The following is a 21059-nucleotide window of genomic DNA, read 5'->3' on the forward strand; positions in this document are numbered from 1 at the left end:
GGCTACCTTAACACTGCAACAAATACTGCACTTGCAGACTGGCCTGAAGTGGAAAATAAATGTATTTCTTTCCAGGAATTTTCCCTTTCCATCCTCCATTTTTAGGACTGGGAACGAAAACTTTTAATGGGACTTTTTAAAACCCCTTTGAAAAAAATAATTAAATCATACCTAGTGCTTTAGTACTTGCTGCTGCAAGGTTCCAAGTGCCTCAAGCAAACATCTTTGCAGACATCCACACTCAGGATACTTCTCTTGTGCAATGCTCTTGCTAGAAGGAAAGATATTTAAACATATAGATATAGATATATATAGATAGATCTAGATAGATCGATCTCTATATATAATAGATAGATATAGATATAGATAACACAGTTTCATTGTTATGGACTGCTCCTCTGCCAGCTCCTCACCCAATTAAAGTTTTAAACCTAACTACAATCTCAGCTTTCATTATTAATTAGCACATTAATATTTAAGTGCTGAGCAATTGTCTACAGCTATAGAAACACTAAGGGCTAAGAAGTGGCCAAGTGCATCAGGTTACAGACCAGGCAAGGGGCTGGGGATGTGGGATGGCCAGGGGACCAGCAGGACACAGGGTGGTCATGAAGGGCCATCATCTTCCAAAGGTGACAGGCAGAAGAGCTTTGTTATCCCTTGCCAAGGGCAGAGCCCAGGAAGATCAGGAGAAAGAGCTGGAATAAGGACTGTCTCAGGCTGGAGAACAAGGTCTGGCTGGGGAAGAACAGCAGCCAAAGGGCATCTCAAAAGCTGGGGCTGGTGTGGGTAGGAAGCCATGGAGGCTGTGAAATAATTCTATCTCTCCAGGAAAACCTCCCCATGCTCAAAAGAAGAAAGCTTTAGATCAACATGCACTCTCACCAGATACTGCACAGATCTTCCTGTTCAAAGAGCTGTGTGATCCTGGCAGCAGGCTGAAGTCAGATTTACACAACACAAAAGAAATTCCTGAGTCAAGGATGGCACTTAGACCTAGCAAAGCATGTTAAGCATGGCTTTGCAGAAGATACCTGTACAAAATAAATCCACGTGTCCATAAGCTGAAGGCACAGAAATAATTTGAGGCAGGGTGCCTCTGAGGTCAGGTATTAAGCAAAGGTGCCATCCCCAACTCTCTCCTTCCCTGCCAGGCAGTGGAGAGACAAACTGGAGTCACTGCTTTGACTCACCCAGGAAGAGGAGTCCTTGGATCCTGTGAAATGGGGAAGAACATAAGAGACATGAGACAGCAGGGAAGGACAGGGCAGGTGAGCTGAGGAGCATATAATGTGCACTTAATGTGCACCAAGGCTTGTCACACCAGTGTGAGAAATTCACTCAGCTCAGAGCCCAACTCAGTGCCCACCTTCCCCTGCCTTCCCTGCAGTGTGACCTGTGGGGAGAAGGAAGGGCCACAAGGTCATTGCTCAGTGGAAAGGTGCCACAGGAAAGCTTTCACTGGGACTACAGAGTGGCAAAGAGGTCCTTCAGCACATGGTCAAAAAGGCCAGATCCTTGGTACTGGGGTTAGATGGATGGAACCAGGTTTGGACAATGTGTAAACCCTCAGGAGTGCCCCAAGCACAAAACCCCAAGTGTGGCTGTGCTGACTCAGTCCAGGTGACCTCACAATCAGTGATAGCAGCTCTGCCTGCACCTCAGGAACAGACAGGCCAGCTCAGGCTGGCTCCTCTCCTGAACCTCTCCTGAACTTCTGTTCAGCAAGAGACTTCCCTCTGCAGATCCAGCTGCTGGAGCTCCATCACTTCACCAGTGAGCATATGAAGTCTCTAGCACCAAATGTCTGCTGCTCAGCATTTCTGTCTCATGACTCCTTAATCTGTTTCAGGGAAAAATCAACAGGGTTAGTTTGTATAGGTGCTTTGAGCCATCTGGGTGACTTTGCCTGGAGCAGATTAGGAAATGCACACCCCAGTTGCTCCCAGACAATGCTGGATACAGGAGTTACAATAAGAAATTACATGTGTCAGGGTTTTAACAGAACACCACACCCTGTACATGAAGTTAAAGTAGTTATGCAAGGCATTAAAAAATCTTTTTAAAACTGTCAGGCTTATTTATACAGTTGTAAGTGTGTAATTAAATATTTGGGAGATTTTTTTCCCTCCAAAACTGTGTTTAACTGGAAAGACAAAACACACATTTAACATTTAAACCTCCTTAACTGCTTTTAAATGTCACCACAAATTAAACAGTGTTTATTCTCAGTTTAATTGACAGCACCACGAGACGTCACCTCTCCACCTGAGCACAAAGGCTTTAAGGGAACAGCAATGCACATTTGCATTGCACAAAACTGATTTTATTCTGCCTGCCTCCTCACCAGCACCTCTGTGTACCTTTGATGGCCCTGTGCCTGTTCTCCTGCATAGGAGCTGATAATCCCAGATTCATTCACTGGAGGAGCAGCCGCCAGCTCACTACAGAGCAGGTCTCCTCTTGGAAAGGAGGAAGAGTCCTGGTCCTTTGGGAGAAGGAAACCAAGAGTAGTTAAACAAAGCCCACATGTTTTGTTGGGGTCCCCTGGAGGACAACTAACTCCCCTCTGCATCCTTTCACCAGAGACTGTGCCAGGAGAAGACAGAATTGTTAACATCTCATCAGAGCTGCACGTACTGGAAACCTGACAAGGGAAATGGAGTGGCCATTTCAAATGGACTGAAACTGGATAAAACAATAAATAAATTTTAAAATATCTTTTTAAAATTCAGACTAATTTTAAGCTAAAGTGCAAGACTAGTTTGGCAATTTCATGAAGCATCAGTGCCCAAAATCAACTTTTGGAAAGTAGAATCCCTGCCCATAGCAAGGAGTTGGAACTAGAGGATCCTTTAAGTCCTTTTCCAACTGAAACCATTCTGGGATTCTATGAATAAAAGCAGTGGGCAGTTGTTATGAGCCTTCTGTAAAATTTTAGGGTTCAGCACAGCCTGGGAAAAAGAAAGGGAGAAGAGAGACTGCCTTGCTTGGAAAACAAACTCCAGAGACAGATGCTGCCAAGGAAAAGGGGCAGTACCCATAGTACCAAGATTTTACCTTTCTTTCTCTCTAGGGAAGTGTTGGAGATATTGGATTAAATCAATTCTCAAGCTTCTAACAACAAATCAAGCTCTGTTGAGCTGGGGGGTTGAAACAAGTCACTGTGCTGTGCCAACATGCCAGCCAGGCTGTTGTGCGTCTTCTCTTGTACGTGGGTATGAGCCCAGAATAACTCAAGATATTTAAATCACAACTAGCTGACTTCAGAGCAAACCCAGTAAGCTGTGCAGAGACTCTGATGGTTCTTCCTATCACTTTCTCAGGCTGTCACCAGAACATGGGGATTTATTTTTAATGTGTGGCCTTCATCAGATTCCTGGTATGAAAGTCCTTCCTTCTTCATGTGAGCCTTGTGAAAGAGAGAGGTCACAGCAAGGATCCTGAACACAGCCTTGAGAACTGACCTGGAGAACTTCTAAGTCATTTAGCCTTGACCCCAACTTGGCTGCTAATACAACAGCTACAGAATGAGAACTGCTTTCATGAAAAAGGCTTCTAATTCCTCTCCTGGTGATTCAAGACATCACTCAAATTTACCCAACCTTACTAAAGGAGTAATTGATGCTGAGTGTCCTCCATGGCTACCCAGCTGACACTTCCTTGCAGATAACCCCCTTGATGGTTTCCCTTCAGGGCTGTAGGCAACTGCTGCAGAATGCAGGGTGAATTTCCCTTTTGTTCAGAAGGTTGTGGTGTTGTTCAGTGGCAGCAAATTCCACAGACAACTGGAAGGAAATGCTCCTCTGTGAACAGCAATCCTCAGGACCAAAGGTGGTTTGTGAGAGGGACAGCCTGTGTGACCTCATGCACAGCTGTGGATATTGCATCTGGAGCACAACCAGGAGAGCTTTCAATGGGGTAAGGACAAGGAGAGAGCAACCAGCCTTTTTGGAGCTAAGCTATTCACATGTCAAGTCTAATTCTATTTCCATGAACACCTCCTGTCTTGGAAGCTGGATCTTTCTGTAAGAATTTTTTCAGTGTCTGTAAATACTTTTAATCTCAAAGGTTTTTCTGAATGGACATTGGCTCTGTGCAGAAATCCCTTCCTTGTTCACTGGGATGGGATCTACAGGGGATACTGCTCCCAGGGCTGCAGCTCTGCTCACTGCTCCCAGCAGGATGAGAGCACAGAGCTCAGGGAGGGGTGACATGGCTGGAGGTGAAGGAAAACCATAGCACAGTCTGAAACTGCTGTGATTTTGAGATGGGAGATGGTATCTTTATAGTCACTGATACACTGGAGCTTGAACTTCCTCTGGGATGGAGTGAGGGTCTAGAACTGAGGCTGATCAACCAGCACCAGTGGGAAAATGGTTCCTGAAGTGTAAGACTAATGATATCCAACCTTGCTCACTCACAAATAACTCCTGCTCTAGCAAACTGAGTTTATGTGACAACTAATTTCTACGGCACATTCTGGTTCTGCTCAGCCCAGTTTGTTTCAGTTTCCCCTTCTGCAGACCATGTAAATATCTGAAAATTAAACATCCTATCACCCTTGGAGGAAACCAATAAGACCAGGCAACTCTCAAGGTGAAGAGTGCACTTGCAGCACTCAGGTGCTCCAGGCAGCAGGTGAGGAATGGGACAGCTCCCAGGCTGCCTGCAGTGCTGGCTGCTCTCACATCACCAGGAGCCTCCTCAAACACCCCCCTCCTCTTTCTAACCTTTAATCCTGCACAGAAAGGGGATCCTGTGCTCAGCCTGGAGTGAGAAAGGAAACTGATCCTTTTTTAACCAGGATGCTCTCTGCCCAGAGCACAAGCACAGGAAGGCATCCAAGACATGTTCCAAAGAGCCAGACCATCCTGTGAGTGATCTGCAGCAAGAACAAACACAGAGCTGCTGCTCTGCATATTCACAGTGCACATTTGCCAATAAACTTTGCAGCTGTTGCATTTTTAACCAAGAGTCCAGACTGGAAAGGAAATGATTACCACCCTGACTTCACTTTGCCATGAAGAGCTCCCTCCAATGCTTCCAGCTGTGCCCAAGAAAGTCCCTCAGGAAACTCAACTCACTGCAGGCACATTCTTCAGATCTTGTTAGAACATTCCTCATCATCCTCTTTTTGGTAATTGAGCTTTTGTGGTTTAGCCACGGGACTAAAGAAATATTTCTAATAGAAAAGATACAAAGGATTTTCACTTTTTAATCTGACTTTGTAGACAACAAAACATTCATTGGAAAAAATAAAAAATTTCTCTAAAAGATGGCATGAATGAATCTAATCACTGGCCTAAAGTATCAGAAACAAAAATCAGCAAGACCTGGAGAAGGTCCCTCCAAACATCTCCACAGGGTGTCAGTGTTATTTCAAATTTGGGTCATTTTATGCTGGAATCACACTAATTTCTCACCACATTATTTTTATGAGTCTATTCCTCAGAGAGCAGCTGCCACCACAGAATTTTGCCCATATTTTTCATTCTATTTAAATTAAATTCATTTAATTAAAACAAAACATCTTAAAACAGGGAGATGGAAACACACACTTACCGTGGTCTGGGGACAATGGGAGATTTCAGAAGGATCTGCAATGGGATCACCATTGTAAATCTGCTCCCAATTTGCTGCTGGGATTCTCAGTTGCTGCTGGGCAAGGATCTTCCAGCAGCTGATCCAGAGCCCTTCCAGAGGCACCAGCCCAGGGCTCCATGTCCTTTTCCTGACATGACCACCACAAGAGTCTGCCACGACCCATTCAGCAATTGAGAGCCATTTGAGAGCTGACTCTGAGGCAGAACAAAGCTGTTTAAGTTGACCCTTGCCAAAAATTATTTTCCAGACATGTTACTACCATGGCTGGGCTGGAACAAGGTCCCACTGTGCTCTGGCAGCTGTGGCAGATGTGTCTGTGACACACAATATTCCCCCAACGTGGGTGCCCCAGCTTTGCCCATCTTCCAGTGGCCCAGCTTTCTACAACACTCCTATAACAGCTCCTCTTCTAACCTGGAATTATGAGAGTTACTGGAAGCACTGCTGGATGTCCAACAGGGATGAATCCCGAGTCAGGAAGGTTCTACAACTATTTACTACTCAGCATTTCAGTTCTTTATCATATTATTCTAAAATTTGCCATTTCTTATGTTTCAGTGTTAGGGACATCATCCCAAAGAACTTCTCCTGAAAGCAACACTCAGGAAGGTGCCTGTAACAGGCAGCAAACAGGCAGCACATTGTGTTAGCCCTGCACAGAACAGGTTCTGCCTCACATATCAGGCAGCACTTGGACCAACAGGGGTGGTTTTCAGCAGGAACATCAATTTAAGCTGCCTCTGCCACACTCCTCACCATTTATCCTCCCACCCCTCTGCCAGCCTTTCAATGTGCCAATCCCATGGCCTGTGAGGCTGGGCAATAAGTTGAATTGCAGAACTGACCTAAATTAAAAATAATTTGGCATCAAAGTAAGTCAGTATATATTTAACCCAGATTAATGATCCCATCCAATTCCCAAACTGCCCAGTAGTTGTGCCACCAGGACCAAGTGTGAGAAGAGCACTGGGTGGGAAGGAGACATTTAAATCAGAGCAGTTCAGTTTATATCCCTGGAGTCTGACTTGCTTAAAGTAACAAAGATATGAAACCCCAGATCTCCAAAAATGCCTAAAAATTCAACTTTCCATAGACTACAAAATGGTTTGGGTTGGAAGGGACCTTAAAGATCCTCTCATTCCACCCCCCTGACATGGGCAGAGATACCTTCCACTTATATATTTCCACTCCAAGCCCCATCCAGCCTGGCCTCGGACACTTTCAGGGATAGGGCAGCCACAGCTTCTCTGGGCACCCTGTGCCATGGCCTCCCCACCCTCAGAGGGAAGAATTTCTTCCCAGATTTCAGGATTTTCTTGTTCTTACATATTTGGTGTTTATGTCCTCCATAAGCAAAGAAGGGCAACAAACAGCATCATGCCCAGAGGAGAGGAACAGAGGTGGGGAAGGAGCTGGGGCTGTTAAGCCTGGAGAAAAGGAGGTTCAGGGGACACCCTGGTACTCTCTACAACCACCTCACAGGCAGTTATAGCCATGTGGGCGTCAGGCTCTTCTCCCAGGTTAACAAGTGATGAGACAAGAGGAAATGTTGCACTAGGGGAGGTTTCCATTGGGTATTAGGAAAAATTTCCTCATGGAAAGGGCTGTCAAGCCATGGAGCAGGCTGCCCAGGGGAGTGGGGGTGGAATCACCATTCCTGAAACTGTTTAAAAACCCTGTATGTGGCACTTGAGGACACAGTTCAGAGGCGAGCACTGTGGTGGTGTTGGGGGAACAGTTGGATTTGATGATCTTAGAGGCCTTTTCCAGCCTTAGCAATTCCATGACTCTAAGACAGCTGCTTCTTTCTGCTTTCCCCCACCACAGAGAGCAGGGCACCAGGCAGAGGACCAGCCTCACAGCAAGCCCAGCTCCTGCTCAAAGCTACCTGGTGGTCTGCAGAACATAAAAATATTTTGGAACAGCTGCCCTGGATGATGGCAGAGAAGGAATATTGACTGGCACCGCTGCGGCTGCTTCTTAAGTCTTTAAAAACGAAACATCATGGCAGCTATTTAGTATGGCTTTTGAAAATTCAAATATTGACAGAAGGAAGTTTTCCAAAGGTTTTGCAGGAACCCCAGCAGTCGAAACACTGCGGTGTCAGATGTGGGCAGCAGCACAAGCAAGCCCCACAGAGGCAGGAGAAGTTCCAGCACTGTGCCCTCTGCAAGGCCTGCACTGGAGCTGGGGGTGGCAGGGCTCAGGGTGGAAGGGAGAGGCTCAAATGCCCTGAGGAACTACAGTCACACATGCCAAATCCTGCATTTTACTGGGAGAAAGTGACTTCACTCTTTACCTCCCCTTCCCCACTTCCCCTGCCCCAAATGGACAGATGTGGCTTTGCAAGAAATTAATTACAGATGGAGGCTAAAAAAAAAATAAAGGGGAACCCCCCTCCTCCCCCACCTCTCAACCACAAAGCTTTTTCCTTTGCAGAGTTGAGGATGGATGGGGCGACCTGGGAAAACTGGCAGATGGAAAACCCATTACAGATGTGAGGTTTGGAGAATAAGGTTGAGGGACAATTTGAGAGTTGTAAATTTTAACTTTGGGGGTTTAAATGCATTGCTTAGCAACACAAAACAAATAGGAAACAGGAAGCCTCGTGAGAGAGATGCTTAAATATTTTAAAATCCCTATTTGAGCTGAAGACTACATTACCAGAGACCTGAGGGGCTGCTATTCTCAACAGCTCCAGTCAAGTCAAAAAGAAAATAAGGGCTGTAATCTCATTTCCACACCAAAATGTACATAATTTATTTTGGTCAAGGAAAAGAGTTATTTGTTTATTCCTGCTCCTGTTTTGCATGGTACAAACCCGAATAAGATCAGAATACATAATGAAATTTTAAGCATTTTGCTGCTCAGGAAAGGATATCATAACATGTTCAAAGACAGGCAGGGAAGCTGCTTTACTGGGGATGTATGTATTGTATATGATCATTGCTACCATATGTCTGACCCTCACTGCATGGTCCAATGCCATTTTATGCTGCTGCATAAATCATCTCCTGAAACTCCTGACATCTCAGAGGATGGCAGGGGCCTCCATCTCCAGGGAGAGAAGGAGAGGGATGAAAAAGAACAGATCACCTGGAAACAAATGTTGAACTTTTTACACTATTTCTTCACCATGAAAAGGGTAAGCGGGGAGGAAAAATAACAACAAAAAAGACATTACCAGATTTGAAAGGTCAAATATTAGTTTTGGCCTTTTTTGTTTTTTTCATCTACTGAAACAGTGGAGACACCAAGTAAAGCAATGTATGAAGCTTCTGAACAAACCTGTGGCCAAAGCCTTGCCTTCTGCAGCAAAACATGAAGGAAAAATTTGTTAAAAGATTAAAAAAGGAATTCCCAAGGAACCAAAACTCCTTTCAAAAATTCTCTTCTTCTCAGAGCCTGTAAAGGCAGTTCTTCAAACATACATACATTTTTAAATACAAAAAAAGAGCAGACATCAGGTAGTTCTTTGCCTTGTTCTGTGGCATCAGCCCATGGTGTTACCTCTGGGGTGTGCTGAGCTGGATGCACCATGCACTGATCCTCTCCTGAGCTGCTGAATGTGACATCATCCTGCTGCCTTCATGAAGGAGGGCCACATCAGTGGAGTTCAGAAATAACCCAGACATTCCCACTTGGTTTCACTGCTTGAGCAAGAAGGGATAAGGCAGGCCCACAGTTTTGGAGGCTTTTTTCTTTCTTTTTTTTTTCCCCTTATCTGAAAAAAGCCAAGCACAGAAGCTCAACCATAAATAACCTGAAATAACTAATGCTTGCAAGAGTTAAAATCAGTAGAAAAGCTCCTCAGTGGCTTAGAACTCCAGGCCAATAAAACCAGCTGTTCATAGAAATACTTAAACTTCAAAATCACTGAAAAAACTAGAGGCATAATGGACACATCTTGCTTAATCTAATGGCCAGAAATATGGAGAGCAAAGAGCACTTAGAGAAAAGGCATTGTGACATAGAATCATGGAATGGTTTGGGTTGGAAGGGACCTCAAAGATCTATTCTAAGCCATCCCAATCCTAGTGGACACCTTCCACTAGACCAGGTTGCTCCAAGCTTTGTCCAGCCTGGCCCTGGACCCTTCCAGGGATGGGGCAGCCACAGCTTCTCTGGGCATCCTGTGCCAGGGCCTCCCCATCCTCACAGGGAAGAGGGAAGAATTTCTTCCTAATGTCCAGTTAAAATCTGCTCTCTGTTAGTTTGAAACCATTTCCCCTTATCCTGTCACTCCACACCCTTGTAAATAGTCTCTCCCCATCTTTCCTGCAGGCTCCCTTCAGGCACTGAAGGCCACCATGAGGTCACCCCAAAGCCTTCTCTTCTCCAGGCTGAACAATCCCAACTCCCTCAGCCTTTCCTCAGAGCAGAGCTGCCCCATCCCCCTGATCATCCTGGTGCCTCCTTTGGATACTCCAGCAGGTCCTTGTCCTTCCCCAGGGCTGGAGTCAGCTCTGCAGGTGGGAAGTATTTCTGTACAGACCCTCAGCAGTTTATAAGCAGCACTACACCAGCTGAGATTACCAGAGGTAAAGACCATGGAGAAGACTCAAAGATCCAACTCCAGCTGTGCTGGATCCTGGCAGCAAGAGATGTTCAAAATGCAGCTAAACACTGTTTTGTGGGCATGCCACAATGATGGTGTAAATCAGCAGTGTCTGCTGTCTGTACACCTGCCTAAAGCCAGCACTAAGCCATGCCTGGAACAGGGGCTTTTGGGAAACACCTTGATCTTGGGCCAAAAGAGGCATGGATGAAAATCTCCTAAAGGAAGGATTTTAGATGGATGCTTTTAGCTTGGCCAGGGACAGGAGCAGAGACCACAGGCAGGGTGATGGTAGAAACAGTGTGTGTGGTGGGTGAGTGTTCCCTTTCCCCATGTTCCATTTTCCCATCTTCCTATCCACACCCATGGCACAGAACTATCAAAACTTCTTTCCTCCACAGTCCTTGCAACGCTCTTTTTGTTTTGTTTTTTTTTTTTTTTTGCTTTGCAGATTGGAAAAGTGAAGGGTCATCTTTTCAGTCCCTGAATTATATACTAGGTTATTATATCACCCACATTTACCAGATCTAACTTGAGAAAAGACCTACTGAAAAAAATCACTTGGTGGACAGCACCAGCAGATGACCCTAAACAAGGCCCCAGCAGCTCCCAGGAGGTTTTTCTACAATCAGTTAAAACTACTTGCCGAGATGGTAAATACATGCTAGAAACTGATGGTCTCATCTAAGCACAGACTCCCTGCTGCTGCTGGTACCACCCCTAACTTGGGGTAACATTGGCTGGAAAGTTTTCCAAAATTCCCCTGGATAGCTAAGGGTCTAGTTTTCCAGGATTAAAAAGGCAAGCAAGCCTGGCATCTTACACCATAAAAAAAGCCCTTATAACTTTATTCTACTCTGCAAAATTCTCATGGGTATTCAATGCACAACATGGAAAGCAAAATGAAACACAAATTCATTATTTCCCCTTTGCCAGCTGCTTTTCCTTGCAGTGAAACTTCCTGTCATGTTTCCATCACAGATGTGCTGTGAGACTGGCCTGCTGCAGCACTGCTGCCCAGCTTGGCTTGCATTTATTTTGGAAGAGAATGGCATAGAGAAGGCATAGTGAAAAGTGAGCCTTGTTTTGTTGGATTCTTTCCTGGATAAAGGCAGGAGTTCCTAGCAAACCCCACTGTTTGTGGCCAGAAGGTTCCCCTAGCCAAGGATGTGACACCAGGTCACTTGACACAGGGAGCTTAACAAAGGGAAAAAGCCCTCAGAGTTTACTCCTGCTCTTGGCTGAAAGCAGGCTGCTAAAAACTGCACTGGAATTGAAGGGCATTGTGGTGTGGAAACTGAAATCTCATCAGATGTTCCAGTGGAAAACAGAAGGAGCAGCTTCTCCAGGCACGAGGCAGCGCTGCTGCTCTTGGAGCGCCTGAGGCAGCCAGAGCCAAGGGGCTGGGCAGGCCCTGCTGAACAAGACTCACTTCTCTGCATGCTGCTGAGACTTGTTGGTGAAACCTGGCTTTGACACGAGCTTCAGGCAGAGGAGATAGATGTGGGGCAGGAGAGATGACAGGGAAAAAGAGCACGGAGAGAGATAGGAGGGGAAAGGGGCTGCCTTGTTCCCAGCGCACTGCCTGCCCCATCCCTCGTGAAAAGGCCCCTTCAGGCAGACCTATCTGTCAGCCTCTGACCTGCCTTTCAACATTATGATGCTCTTTGATTTTATTCATTCCTGCTGGAGGTTTTGCTTAAATATAAACAGCAGAGCATTTCAGCCGGAATTAAAAAAATACAAATAAAAGAAATGAGAAATTCCCCAAGCCTCCAGGCACATTTTAAAACACATTAAAAAGGATAGGACAGTACCAGCTTCATACATACCACAGCTGCAGTGACTCGCAGCAAAAGTAAGGAAGGTTGAATGTGCTAGTGTTTTGTTTTAAAATATGGCCTTCACATTCAGAGAGATCTCTACAACACCACAACCTGAAGGAGAGATTGAGAAATTCAGTGATTCCCACCTTCCCCACCTTGATATTTCTGCTTTTCCATGTGCAGGCAGGCTGGACTGTGAGAGAGCAGAAGCTTTTGTGAGGTCCCCAGGACTCCTGGAAACACAGGCAGCTTTACACCAGGATTTACAACCAGTAGGTAAAGAACAGCTCCAAAGGTGTTTTATTACTTGTGATGAGGGACTATCAAAGAAGCCACAGGCTACTTTGCCAACTGTTTGGTGTTACTCCTTTAGTTCTTACTGGCAACCCTCTAGGCGATTGCTCTATTTTTCTTTCCCTCTCCCACTCGCTTATCTTTCATCTTCCAGTTTCTAATATTAACTCAATTTCATGTTGGAAATCAATCTGCACAAATGCTAAAGAAGTTCTGCTGCTAAAAGAGAAAAATAGAAAAGAAAAAAGGCAGCAGGTCAAGTGCCTGACACACACAGAGGCCAGGATAAATTACACACACACTGAGGCCAGGATGCTACTCCAGCACTTTATCACAACACTGGTTGTGCAAACAGAAGATGAGCTCTTGAGTTCTTTTAAATGAGTCACCAGTAAAGGCAGAAAGCTTTTTTGCACAGATTTTGACATTCCTATTTTCTGGTTTGAAACATGGCCAAAGGATGAACATGGATGATTTTCCTTTGGTAAGCACAGGGCTTTAATGACATGCCCCACCTTGTGATTAACAGTAATGTCTGGGTTTCTTGATTCTTCTGACACGAAGACCAAACAGTGTTGGAAACTGTGTATATTTACCATATCCTTCTGCTTTTAGCAGTTTTCAAATACTGCCCAAAATATAAGTTCAGACTTGCACTGTGATTGACACTTGTACAATCACTGTGGGAGACAAAAGATTAAGAAATGTAAGTGAATATTGACTGACACTTGTTTGCCCTGGGAGAAAATAAAGAGGCCCAGGCCAGGGCAGTCATGTGCTGCAGCATCAGTACAGATGGACTGGCTGCCTGTGTAACTTAAACAAAAATGGGGAGAGAGAGGTGGTCTATGCTGTTAATCTATACTGGAGGATTTAGAAGCAAATAAAGCTCTATTAATCTTTTCTAGCTTGTAAGTACAGATGTTTTACTTTTTGTAACACTATTTCTAGTTAAACCCAGATGGTCTAAATCAAGCTGTAATGCTTATTAAAGATATTTTCAAAAAAACCATTTATTCCATCCCTTCAGCATTCCAAGCAGTTCAGCAGGGCAGAGCACCCACCCTGAGCAAGGACTGCACATGGCATACTTGAGTCTGGTAAGGGAACACAGTTCCAGCCGGGGCTCCCTGCAAATGGCTCCTGCAGCCAAGACTGAGACTTCCAGACCAGGAGTCACTGGTGGGTGTAAAATGCACCCAGTTTCTAAGCTGACAACAGCCACAAGTACTTTTGTACACCAGTGTACAAAAGATGTACACTAGGGTATATCTTTTTTGAACAAAATACTTTTTTTTCTCCTCTCAACAGAGAGCTACAAGGCATTTTGGGAACCAGAATGGAATCTTTGAAGTATTAATAATTTTTCTTCTTTTTTCCTTCTCTTTGTAAATTGTATCTTCACCAAGAATTATGTTTACAAAACTGCCTATACATCTTTTCCATGGATTACACTGTTTATAGTGACCATTAAATTCTACACAGAGCACTATGTAAATGACCAGCTAAGCCTGGGTAAACATCTACCTTGTTTTTCCAATCCCACCACTACTTTTGCATTTACTCTTGTTTATCTGCTGTCTTGCAATGCCTTTTCTTGGTCTTACAACCACATTAACTTGCTCCTGCAGTCCTTTCTATGAGCATATTGTTTAAAAGAAATACCTATGTTTTTATGTAATAAAATGTGAAAAAGCAAAACCCCAAAGATGCAGTCCAGCGTAAATCATGATGGAACACTGATAATAAACGAAACCTTATTCATGCCAGATAAAGCAACAAATCCTAATTTAACACACCAAATAATTTATCCTTAGCCAGAAAGACACTCAGACATTCAAACAGCCGTCTTTGTACATATGGAGAAGCTGCCAAGTCTCCATACTTGAATGATCTCATAGACTCTGGAAAAAAAAAAAAAAAGAAAAACAAAACATTTTACCATACTAGCTGAATACACAGGGGGAGAAAAGGACCAAAATGAAAGCATTTTAGTGGTCTGGGTCCTAGTACAGATCTGCAGAGAAGTGTGGGGAAAAATTATGGCCATAAAGTCACAGAGAAAAAACAGAGCTAAGCAAAACCTTCTCTAAGTTTTCTGGCCTGTAATGGTGCTGTCTATGGAGCAATGAGGAATAACCACTCCTGATTATCTACTGCTGTTGTTCTCTCCCCAACTCACATCAAGCTTAACACAAATTTCTCTCTGAAACAAGGAAAAGAGACTCTTTACAAGAGCATGGAGTGACAGGACAAGAGGGAAATGGCTTCACACTGACAGAAGGCAGGTTTAGTTGGGATATTGGGAAGAAATTCTTCCCTGTGAGGGTGGGGAGGCCCTGGCACAGATTGTCCAGAGAACCTGTGGCTGCCCCATCCCTAAAAATGTTGGATGGGGCTTGGAGCAATGTGGGATAGTGGAAGCCACCTGCCCATAGCAGGGGATTGGAAGGAGATGAGCTCTAAGGTCCTTTCCAATCCAAACCTTTCTGGGATTCTGTGAAAAGGTCTGCAGCAAATGATGAGGACTGTTGGAGAAGTTAATGTGTAAAGGCAGTAAATTCCTCTGAATCATCAGGAAAAGGTGTTCAGTTTTCACCTACAATGCCTTTTCCTTTTGGTGTGAGGACTGCTGAGTTAGAGGGGTAAGGAGAGCAGGGGACAACAAGGATACAAGCAAACAAGAGGACATTGATCCATGTGCTGCTGCCTAGGAGAAATATCTGTGTGCAGCCCAGTTGGCTTGGGCTGAGGACTGAGCACAGATAGTTATTGAGCTCAGCTTGGTTCCCAGCTGTGTACACTGGACCTGATCCTCCACTTGGGTAAATTTCCAGCTCAATTAGGCTGTGGATGATGACAATTTTACCAGCTGGAGACTGGCTGCATTTGGGGTTTGCTGCTGTGCCTTTTATCAGGCAGCTGCACGTGTAAAACCAGCTCTGAGATCATACACCTTACCCTGCTCAGGTGAGACACGGGCAAACACAAATCTCAGGTGTAAACAGCAACTGAGCAGTTGGGATTTCAGCTTTGTCAGTTGTTAGGTCAGCATGGGATGAAATTCCAAATGTGCCACATACTCAAACTCCCAGCTGACAAGAGAGACCTAAACAATCCATTATAGAACTGAAAATGTGAATTTTCTTGAAGCTTTACATCTTGTTACCTACCTGTAACTCAGTATCTCCCTACACTGCTGTTCATAAATGAGGAGAGCAACCTCAGATGGGAGACCCAACCCTGTCTCAGCACCTCTCACCCCACCTCAGCCTCTCCTGGATTCCACAGCATTCTCCCCAAATTGGGATGGCACAGGCAGGGCCACGTTTGGTGACTCTGAGCGTGCAGGGCACAAGCCCAGCTCTGTGTCTGTGTGGGATGAAGCAGCCCAGCCCAGGCCATCCCAGCCCACCACACACCTGCAGGGACTCCACACTCAGCCCACAGCTCTGGAATCTCTCTCCTCAGCCCTCTCTGCATAAATCAAGCAGCAGGGAGGCTCAGAAACATGACGAAAACGTTGGCTAGAATATCTCCTGCTGTAAAGACACAGGAGGAAGGGGGATACTAAACTAACCTTGCCTTGGATGGAAAAGCAGCTGGAATTTAATGTTCTTGGAAGCCAGCCCTGGCTGTTCAGACATGGATCTGCCAGGGAAGTCCCCAGTGGAGGCATCGCTCATTCTCCAAAACTAAAACGTCAAGAGAAAGCCCTGGAAATCATTAAGCACTCTGTTCAACATTTCTTGAACAATCTCAGGCAGGAGAGGGAGGAAAAAACCCAAAAAGTCTCTCAACCAGACAAATTCTCAGTGTTAATATAAAACAGAGGGGGGATCACCAGCAATCTGAAGTGGAATTTTGCTTAATTGTGTCAATCTGAAATGATTACAACATTAAACCAGCCTCAAAAAAAAAATAAAAAAACAAAAACAAAAAAAAAAAAAAAAAAAAAAAAAAACCCCAAAAAAATCCCCCCAAAAAAGAAGGAAAAGAGCAGGAAAAGATAAAACTGAAGTGTGCTTGGCCTGGGCTTTCAGAGTCTTCACTATCACAGCCCACCCTGTGCAAGTGCCCTGCCCCAGCTGCACCCCCACACGTGGCAAACTGCTTGGCCACCAGGAACTCCCAGTGGGACAGAAATGGTGCTCAAACAGGAGGCAAAGAGAAAACCCTCCCTGGAGAAGAGCTAGCAGATCCCACAGAAGCTGTGCCTCACTGGCACCAGCCCCACTTGGAAGTACGTCACTGCTTTTTCCTAGGGTTCCAATTAAAAAGAAAGGAGGTAATTTTGCCATCTGCCACAGAAGCACAGCTCTAGAAAAAGAGTGTGTGTGAGTTCTAATGCTGCACCAATTTAGACACACACCCCAAGTGGCTTTTATGAAAATACACTTCTGGAGTTTGTTCTTTCCAGCCTTTCCTTTCTCACAGATGTCCTGCTTCTCCAAACACTTTGCTGGTGAGGTGGCTCCTAAGTCACTGACACAGAGTCAGGGTGGAAACACACCCCAGGCACCACCACCTTCCACTAGAAACACAAATGTTAAAGTCATGCCCACTGAAAGAACTAAAAACCCACCTGCCATATTTGTAGAAGAGAAGCAAACAAGATTCTGCATTTTATGAGTTGGGTAAACAGGTTGCTTATTGTTGGCTGATCCAGTAGGTGCCAGAAACAATTTCTCTTTTCTGTGTGATCCAGAAAGCATTTGGCAATCTCTTCTGGATGAAAGCTGTATCAAGGAAAAAACAAATCATTCTGTACTTAAGTATCAGACTCTCAAGAGTTTGAGAGTGCTAACTAAGATCAACTAAGTGCTAAACTTGATTGTTTTTTTTTTTCTTTTAGGATCAGTAGCATTTCTTACAATGCTGGAAAACACAGGTAACAATGATCCTACTGAGGACTGCTGCAGGCTGATGGAGCTGTTAACTCTGGTGGCAACAGAAAAATAGACTTTATTCTGTTCCCTGGTGTCTGGACAAGTTATGTCTACAAAGCAGCTATGGAGCAGATGGAAGGGGCAGGCTTTGAAGCAGGCTGGAAGACAAGGAGCAGAAGGATCCCCAAAAGCAGCCCTGAGGGAAGCCTGGCACTTCCTTGAGGGCTGGGGAAAGAGGGAGAGAAGCACAAATCTGAGGCACTAGTGAGAATTACCCAAATTTGTTTATGCACATCTATTATTGCACACATTTCAGCAGAAAAGATAGACATTGCTTTAAAAAACAACACAATAAAATGAGAAACAGCCTTTGTGCATTGAGATGAGACACCTCTTCCTAAACCAGGCTTCCCAGCTGAAACTAACCACGTTTATTCCAATATCTAGCAGCATACATTGGATTTAAGTTGACAGAAATAAAGAAGTTTTATCCTCCCACAAGTTGACTGCTATAGCAATTTTCATCTAAAGCAGCAGCAGATTACCAGGACAAACATATTCACAGGGGTTTCCTTTCAAAAATCACTCTAAGACAAACATATTTTAGTGGCAGAAAGGAAAAAAGCTCACTAGTCACACCAGCAAAATACTATTTCCATTTAAAATGAAGAGCGTGGCAGCTCCAGTTTAATGGAAATTAAAGTGTGTTGGCACTGTCAACTTACTGTAAACCACTTGAAAGCTTTGTTTAATTTTTAATTTAAAAAATAATACAGGAACAGGACATACTGTCAATACTTTTCCAGATCCAATCCCACTTTCCATGTGTGCTTACAGTTCTTGATTCACATGACTTCAATTTGAGTTACCACAAGAAATGTGTTACGACTTCAAATCTTCAGCCTGATCTTTCAGGGAAAATTAAAAGAGCATTTTTCTGTGGTTTGTAAGTAATTATACAAAGTTAATAGTACAAAATATCTGTTTTCCATTCATCTTTAATATAATCTTTAATAATCTGTTCTGATTAGTCTTTAATACCAACAAAGGAACTAGGGCCCAGCTTTGGAGAAACTGTATCAATTAAAGTTTATTTTCAGCACAGCTGAGACCCCCATGATTTAAATTAGGATAAACAAAGGCTCAGAGGTATTTGAAACCTCAGATTCTTTAATGTTCAGATATCATAATGTGAATTCTCAACTTGCAAACTCAGATTTTGATAGAAGGTGTGACCAAAGGAAACTTTGGGCTACTCTCACTAAGTGGCAGGTTTCAGAGCTGCACCATTTTGGACCTGCCTGTACAACAGGACTCAGTATTTTGTACTAATAAATTATTTTAAAAAAGAACCTTTAGAAGATTGGTTTTGCTTTGATATTTAACTGTCTGACAGTGTTCATAAGAGCCCACAGCAGCCTTCTCACATTGCCAAGCTGTGCCTTGTGGCATTGCACACATCTCACTAAGAGTGGCATTTCTCTCATGACCTGATTAAACCCCACAGAAACCCCCACACTTATGGGTTTGCTCCCCACTGTTCCTTTGAGGAGCTGGAACAGAAACTTGCCCTCCTTGCTGGTGTGAAACCTATCTTTAATCTACAGCCAGATTATACAGATTTGCTGCTCATGTGACAATATTCTCTTATTTTAGATGTTTCTTTTCCATTTCTTGTGTTCCAGGATATGCGTAAGGAGCAGCTTCGAGTTTCACAATGTGGGAATAATACATTTTTGAAATACTAAAGTGAATTAGGAAGTAGATTTAAAACAGTAACATAACCTTAAAATATGAAGTGTTTGCCTAAACGGCTCTTTTAAAGAACCATGAGAAATTAAAATTCATCTAGTTACCAACATTCAAAACAGCATTGACTAAATCCAATTTGTTATTTCCTTGCCAGCAGCAGATTTTTACTTTAATCTGACTGGCTATTACATTTTCATTGCCTATCCTTGACACTGAAGGAACAAATGCTGGGTTGATATTATCAGAGCATTCGATGTCATTATCTAACTAGAAGTAACAGGCAGCACAATATATTTTAGAACTCTTGCTTAACTAAAGGACTGGATGAGCTCAAGGTGAACCAGTCTGATGCATCCCAAAAGTCTCCTTTGGAAGTTCTTACTACATACATGGCAGGAGGGAAAAAAAAAAAAAATCTGTATTTGCTCATTTACATTCAGCACTGAAAAAGCAGCACTTCAAGGATCAAATGGAACAACACAAAGCACTGAGTTAGAGAAAATAATAAATGTATAAGCCTTGCAGGATTTGTGACCTGCTTTTAGTCTTGAAAAGGATCAGAATATGGGGGTGAATTGAGAGTTTTGCATACTTTCCCTTTTAAACTTGGACCTAATAAATAGTTTTTCCTTACTGTTTTATTTGAATAAACTATTTTACTCATATTTTCCCTGGCCACTTTTATGCAGACAGAATGACAAGAAGAACACAGAGCTACCCCTTCTGAGGCTGGCAGGAGACTGAGCAGGAGCAGTGGGCTCAGTTACCCAAATGCATCATTAACCTTGGGAGCATTACTGATGAGCTATTGGAAACCCTTCAGCTCAGTGAGCTTTGTCTAGAGAATTGTTTTTATTTTTGATACTTTAAGCTTCTTTGAGTGCAAGAGATCGCTCTGTCTGCACAGAGTCTCACAAAATCCCTGAGGTTCCATGTCCACAGACACCCCCCTACAGCCCTGGTACTACCAGGATTTGAATGATTTACCTTGCCCTGAATTTTTCTTGGGCTGACTGTCTGAGACACACAGCAAGGTCACTGATGGGCTCTACCTCCACACATCATCACTGTCAAAAAGTGATTTAAATCAGGGTAGCTGATGGATTTTGGCAAGAAACACCAGAGCAGACCTGCTCTGACAAGTTCTTCCATTATTTTATGCATTTATGATCCACTGGAAAGTGCACTGGATACCATTCTGTTAGTGCTGCACAATGAACGTGAGATTTATTTCTCTGCTGTGCCTCAGTTTCTCCACTGTAGCACAAGGACAGGATGATAGCAGCTCCCTCTCTGGAAGGCACTCAACTGACGGATGAATCCCATGGAAGATCAAACATATGAACTTGCTGATGTCCTGAACTAAGGCATCACCACATTCTTGAGGAACAGCTTCCCCTGCAATCTTAGAACCAACAAGGTACTGAATTTTCAAGCTTTGATTTGGACAAATGGGACTGGAAGCAGAGCAGCACAACAGAGAGGATTTCAGCTGTTTAGTAAATATTCATTAGATACCAGAGTAGCAAGCTGGTGTATCCATGTACAATGGCTAGGAGATAGATAACAAAAATGGCATCTACCCTGAAACAGTTTCCTCATTCTAGTTAAGGTCTCTGAAGGAACCTCACAAATGTCCTTCAGACCCTGAAGGGAGCCCGTAAGACAGATGGAGAGAGATTGTTCACAAGGGCATGGAGTGACAGGACAAGGGAGAATGGCTTCAAACTGGTAAGGGGCAGGGTTGGATGGGATATTGGGAGGAAATTCTTCCCTCTGAGGGTGCCCAGAGAAGCTGTGGCTGCCCCTGGATCCCTGGAAGTGTCCAAGGCCAGGCTGGACAGGGCTTGGAGCAAGTTGGGATAGTGGAAGGTGTCCCTGCCCATGGCAGGGGGTGGAATGAGATGAACTTTAAGGCACCTTCCAATCCAAACTATTCTGGGATTCTATGAAATTAAATGCAAAGCTGTGTGCAAGAACCCTATGTGTCATTGACATTGCATGAAGTATTTTAACTCCTAAAAGTAATAAAATACAGATGTCTCTGACAAGATGTGAACCAAGATTTAACACAAATCTGGGGTACAGTTCACATTGGCTCTGTGTTAGTGTGTTCATACCACATTCCTTCTG

Source organism: Ammospiza nelsoni, chromosome 9 (genome assembly GCF_027579445.1).
Source record: "Ammospiza nelsoni isolate bAmmNel1 chromosome 9, bAmmNel1.pri, whole genome shotgun sequence".
In the NCBI taxonomy this organism is placed as follows: Eukaryota; Metazoa; Chordata; class Aves; order Passeriformes; family Passerellidae; genus Ammospiza; species Ammospiza nelsoni.